The following is a 6,639-nucleotide window of genomic DNA, read 5'->3' as shown; positions in this document are numbered from 1 at the left end:
ATTTGCTTATGCATGGCTTAGTTATTTTAATTGTAATATTAGCAGTTGTAATGATTGTACCACGTATCATAAAAATAGTTGAACGTATGATTGCAAAAGCATTTCGTGTAACTTGGCTTGCACAAAAACAAAAAGGGGGGAATTGTGGGAGATTTCATGGAAAATGGGGGACATTTCTTTGAGCCTGATTATTTAGAGTTAGCATAAGTAGGCCGCAGTTAGCATGAGTGGGCCGGAGTACGTGACAGCTGCAATATGAAAGGACTTTGAACCACCAGAAAAACAACGGACATGAGGAACTTGGACAGTGGAGCAATTAATAAACAAGATAACAGAACTGCAGAGGCAAGAAGGAGCTGCAAGAGCTTTAACACAATTAAGAAAGCTGTCATTTTGGCTTAGAGCATTCAGCTGTGGGATGGGGACTTAGGAGTTGGTTTGTATCTTTGTTAAAAATCGGGGTTTCTTTTATTCTTGTGTATTTTATTAGGTATAATGTTGCTTTTACTGTGTTTTAATTAATTGTGTTCATAGATCTTGTAGGTCACCTTGGCCAACATAACAGGTCAAGATCCTCTGTGCATTGCAACCGCATCACAAAGCCATGAACCAACAGACAAGATGGCTATGACTCGTGCAGCACGCCTGGCCAGCGAGCGCATGCGTCATAGGCTCCCCATGTTGCAACCGAGGCGGATTTTGGCACCCGCTGGCCACGTGTGCTGAAATCCGTTCCTCTGCAAATGTATAAATACCGGGATTTTCCGAAGAGCATCGGGCTGGTGTACGGCAAGGCCATCGTTGCCTCCGTGGGGACGCCCACGTAAAGCTGGCACCTACCGATTGCTGGGCTGAGTTCGCGGAGCAAGACGGCACAAGAATATCCAAAGAAAACACCTGGATGACCCTGGCTGACGTGACCGGATGCCTCCGTACAGCAACACTAAGCAATCCCTTTTTCACAGGTTTAATAGGGGGTTCCACTGGCATCAACAAAGTTTAAGAACTTATTGATGGAGACCCCTGTGCAGCAGGTCATGGACTCAATGGATGGGAATGCCTGGTTTCCACGGATCGGGCATTCACCCTCGTTGCCACCCCAGGAATCACAAATTCTGGGGTCCCTGAATACAGATTGGTGTAGTATTATCTGACTTACTGTTAGATGTAGATAGTATTAGACACACAACCTTACAAAATAGAGCTGCTCTTAAATCATTAGTTAAGATAGTTTTGATTTATCTCGTAGTGAGTTTGGTTTTTTTTTTTTGTATTTTAATTTGTGTGCCTTGTATATTGCAATGTGTTTAAAAATTAATTGATAGATCAAGTAAGGCTGTGTTAATTGACGGAAAACAAAAAAGGGGGAATTGTGGGAACATATTTAGCTAATGGTCGCAAGAGCATTCCAGACGCCTTTAGAAGGCCTTGAACAGAATAAACAAGAAGACAAAAATAAGAAAGATACCAATTAGAAGAACACAGGTGCGCATTCCACGATAAAGAGAACTTGGCACAAAGAACCTCAATTCGGCAGTTTATCTTGACCAATTAGACTGAGACAAGTTTCACGTGTTTTAGTTAGTATAACCAATTATGTCTTATGTTTATGCGCACGTACAGTGTTGATATAACCAATCATTAAGTGTAACTAGGCGCGTGGACAGTGCGTGAATAATGTGTGTAACCAATAGTAAAATAGCTAAACGCATGTACGGATGTAACCAAGGTATAAAATGATGTCTGATACTCTAGTAAAGGGTCTTCAACTATGATCATATTGATCTGTCGTTGAGTCCATGATTATGCTCCTGCAGTGATTTTGTATTGTTATCTCTGCCAAGGAATCAATTTCGGCTTGTAATTTTCCTAGAGCGTCAGCAGTAGTATTGGCTAAAGTCTCGACCACCACTGATACATTGACTATTGCTTTTTCCAATTCAGATACTCCAAGCATTGGGAAAAGCCATCGTACCACACTGTGGAATGTGATGCCTCGTTCTATAAGAGGGTTAGAGGTTCTTTTAGTCCTCGTGTGGTGCCATGGGGATCGGAATATTCCCTGTAATTTTCCTAAGACAGGGAGTGTTTGTGGGATTATTATTCCCTCTGTGCATTCTCCCCACCAATCGATAGGTAAACTCTTATGTGCCTCCCCGTTTGCACAAAGGTACCAACGCCCGTCAGGGAGATTACAATTGGACGGCTCCCGAGGAGGAGGAAGATAACAACTCCCTGTTAGATTTCCCCATCCTGTATTAGCTATCCCTGTAGGGTGTGATTCATTACATCGAAAGCAAGTTCCATTCAGTGTCTCAAGAAAACTAGAAGTGTTGGCATAATGGGGGCGCATCATTACGGGGTCTCCCCCTCTGCCTCTTTCCATGTCTTTTCATCTCCAAGACCAATTGTATCGATCATTATTATGTGGGTCTCTGCTATCCAGATCAAGTTTATACTTCACTATAGTTCTGGAACCATTTCCATATAAACAAGTATAGTTGGCAGTTCTATTCAATAGTGTTTTAGTGCTGTTTGTTCTGAGGGGGACACCAATAAACGGAAAGGTTTCTCCTTGTCTGGGTATTAAGGTACACATCCAACAGCTTGATACATTAATATCCTTTGCTAGCTCCTGGTTATATCTGACAAACAGGTTTTCATTCCATGCCTTACGCAGAGTCTCCACAACTCCCCATATTACCACGTAAAAACTAAATGTCCATCGGGTTTTGTGGTGACTTTCCATGGAGTTTTGGGTGTCTTTTTCACTCTGGTGTGATGAATCCAAGCGTCCTGTTCCTTGATTCTGATTGCAGTAAAGGAGGTGAGTAGTACTTGGAATGGTCCTTCCCACTGTGGCTCCAGGGTTTTTTCTGTAAGAGACTTTACATATACATAATCCCCAGGTTGTATATTATGTACAGGTCCATCCAAACCTCTCCCTCGAGTCCCAGCCATATGCTTCCTGATTTTATTGAGCTGCTTACTCAATGCTACCATGTAAGAGGTCACAATTTCGTCTCCAGCTTGCACAGACACCCCTCTCTGTATTTCATAGGGTCGTCCATACAACATTTCAAAGGGGCTCAGTCCTTCCCTCGCCCTTGGTCTTGTTCGTATACGCAGAAGGGCTAAAGGGAGAGACTGAGGCCATGTCAAATTTGCTTCTTGTCCTAATTTCACAATTTGCTGTTTGATTAAGTGGTTCATTTTTTCCACTTGACCACTCGACTGGGGGTGATATGGAGTATGAAGCTGCCAATCTATACCCAAATGGCGGCTAATTTTTTGTACTATTTTTGAGACAAAATGTGGTCCTCTGTCAGAGGACATGGTTGCTGGAACCCTAAAATGTGGTATTATCTCTTGCACCAGTATTTTAGTTACCTCCCGAGCTTTAGCCGTTCTTGTTGGGAATGCTTCTGGCCAACCTGAAAGGTATCAGTTAATACCAATAAATATTGATACCCCCCTTTTCTTGGAAGTTCTGTGAAATCAATTTGCCATTGTTGTCCAGGCCCATTGCCTTTTCACAATCTGGCCCATTTCTAGTTTGGGGGTATTCTTAGGATTAGTCTGAAGGCAAAGATTGCATTGTTGAGTCACCTGTCTCACCGTGGTATATAAATTTCTAGCCACAATTTCTCTTATCAAATGATTATACAGAGCCTCTGTCCCCCAATGTCTTTTCCTATGTTCCTCCCGTATCAAATGTCACAGTAAGCAAGAGGGAATGATTAGTTTTCCCTGTGGGGTATGAGCCCACCCCTCTTCATTGTATGACCCTTCTAAATCTGTAATAAGCTTCTGATCTTCCCTGGTATATTCTGGCTTACCTTCTAGGAAGATTTGTCTATCAGGAGTTAAATCCCCTTCTATTTTTACCTTTGTTTTGGCCACTTGTTTTGCCTCTCTGTCCGCCAGCTTGTTCCCTTTTTCCAAATCTGAGCTCACTTTCTGGTGTGCCTTAATATGCATAATTGCTACTTTCTTAGGGAGCTGGACAGCTTCCAGTAACTTCAGAATTTCTTCTGCGTGTTTGATATTTTTCCCTTGAGAACTCAGTAGTCCTCTCTCCTTCCAAATTGCTCCATGTGCATGTACAACTCCAAAGGCATATTTTGAGTCTGTATAAATGTTCACAACTTTGCCCTGGGCCAATTCCAGGGCGCGGGTTAGAGCAATTATTTCTGCCTTCTGTGCGGAGGTGTTCATGGGCAAAGCCCCTGATTCTGTTACCTCTTGGCTGGTGGTGATGGCGTATCCCGCATGTCGATTACCATTTAGGACGTAACTGCTTCCGTCTGTGAACCACGTTTCCCCGTTTTCCATGGGGCTGTCTTTCAGGTCTGGGCGACTGGCGTATGTTGCTTCGATGGTTTCCAGTCATGATGTACTGGTTCTCCTGTGTTCCCGCTGAGAAAAGAAGCTGGGTTGACAATGTTAGTGACTACAATTTCCACATCATCCTGCTCTACCAATATAGCTTGATATCTCAGGAATCTTTGTGGAGAGAGCCAATGTCCACCCTTTGCTTCCAGTACTGCTGATACTGTATGAGACACCAGAACAGTCATTTTCTGGCCCAGAGTAAACTTTCGGGCTTCCTGTATGTTCAGTATCACAGCTTCAACGGCCCGCAGGCATCCAGGCCAACCTTTTGCAGTCGTGTCTAACTGCTTAGAGAGGTAGGCAACTGCCCGTCGATATGGACCCAGGTTTTGTGCTAATATTCCCAGGGCAATGCCCTGCTTCTCATGGGAGTAAAGAAGAAACGGCTTACTCACATCTGGGAGTCCTAAGGCCGGGGCCGACATCAAAGCCTTTTTCAGTAGCTCAAAGGCTCGTTCGGTCTCCTTGTTCCACTCAAGGTGTTTCTGCTCAGTGGCTGTCAGCGCATACAGTGGTTTAACAAGCAATCCATAATTATAGATCCACAATCGGCACCACCCCGTCATTCCCAGAAAAGTCCGCAACTCTTTTACTGTCTGAGGTCTCTGAGTTTGGCATATTGCCTCTTTACGGGCCTGTCCCAAAGTTCTTTGTCCCGCGCTAATTTCATAGCCCAAATAATTCACTTTGCGTTGCATTACCTGTGCCACCTTCTTGGATACCCGGTACCCTTGAAGTCCCAGGAAATTCAACAGACTCACCGTCCATGTCATACAATCTTTCTCTGTTTTGGTGGCGATCAGGATATCATCCACATACTGCAACAGCTTTCCCTCCTCAGACGGGGCTTCCCAGGATTCCAAGTCTTTCGCAAGCTGATTGCCGAAAATGGTAGGACTATTCTTGAATCCTTGTGGCAACACCGTCCAAGTGAGCTGGGTGTTTCGACCACTCTTGGGGTTTTCCCATTCAAATGCAAATAATTTTTGGCTGGCTTCATGGAGAGGGAGGCAAAAGAAAGCATCCTTCAAATCTAAAACAGTAAACCAAGTCAATTCAGGTGTTAATACAGTCAACAGGGTATATGGGTTCGCCACTACCGGGTAAAGATCTTCAGTTATCTTATTCACCGCCCGTAAGTCTTGGACCACCTGATATGACCCATCGGGCTTCCGAACAGGTAATATAGTGGTATTGAATTCAGACTCACACTCTTTTAGTAATCCCAACTGCAAAAATTTTTCTATCACTGGCTGGATTCCTTCTCTGTCTTCCTTCTTTAGGGGATATTGTTTAATTCTTACTGGCTTTTGGCCTTCCTTGATCCTAACTTCAACAGGTGGAGCACTTTTTGCTCTTCCAGGTGCATCAGTAGCCCATACCCCCAGGTACACTTGGTTTAAGATGTCCTCGTTAATGCTTCCTTCTAGGGGGAGACTGGTTAAGGTTAGGCTCAATATTTGAACATATTGCTGATCTTTTACCTCCAGAGTAATTTCTCCCTTTTCGAATACAATTTTTGCTCCCAATTGTTCCAACAAGTCCCTTCCCAAAAGTGCCTTTGGGGAGTTGGGCATATATAAAAATTTATGAAAGCCCCACTGTTTTCCTAATTTATATTCTAAAGGTTTACAAAAATATGCCTTTTCACTTTGGCCAGTCGCTCCTTTCACCATGACATAATCGTCTCCCAGGGGCATCAAAGCTTGGTTCAGAACCAAGTATGTTGCCCCCTTATCTACCAAAAATTCTACCTCTTGTTGTGTTTTCCCTAGCTTAATTATAACCAGTGGATCCGCTAGGGTAGATTCCCCAGGGTCCTGTCAATCTCCCTTCACATGGGCTACCGTTCTTCCTGTTTGAGCCCTCTGATCCTCCTTGTTCCTTGGGCATTCCTTTTTCCAATGACCAAATTTCTTACACAAAGCACATTGATCCTTGCCCAGTCGGGGCAAGTCTCGTCTAGGCCCTCTTCCTCTTTCTTCCTGGATAACAGCCATTAATTTCCTTTGCCCCTGCCTATATCCTTCCTCTCTGTTACTAAATACTCTCCATGCTTCATCCAATAATATTTCTAAATTCCTACCCTCTGTAGGGCGTAATTTCTGAAGTTTGTGCCTTATATCCCCTGTAGATTGACCCAAAAACAGGGAGACTAATTGTACTCCTACCTCTGACCCAGGATCCAGCGGTGTGCTGCGGCGCGTTACATCCCTCAATCGATCCAGGAATTCAGATGGAGAC

This window comes from Aquila chrysaetos (assembly GCF_900496995.4).
Source record: "Aquila chrysaetos chrysaetos chromosome W unlocalized genomic scaffold, bAquChr1.4 W_unloc_3, whole genome shotgun sequence".
In the NCBI taxonomy this organism is placed as follows: domain Eukaryota; kingdom Metazoa; phylum Chordata; class Aves; order Accipitriformes; family Accipitridae; genus Aquila; species Aquila chrysaetos.
The sequence above is the reverse complement of the archived record's forward strand: the minus strand, read 5'-3'. Positions refer to the sequence as shown.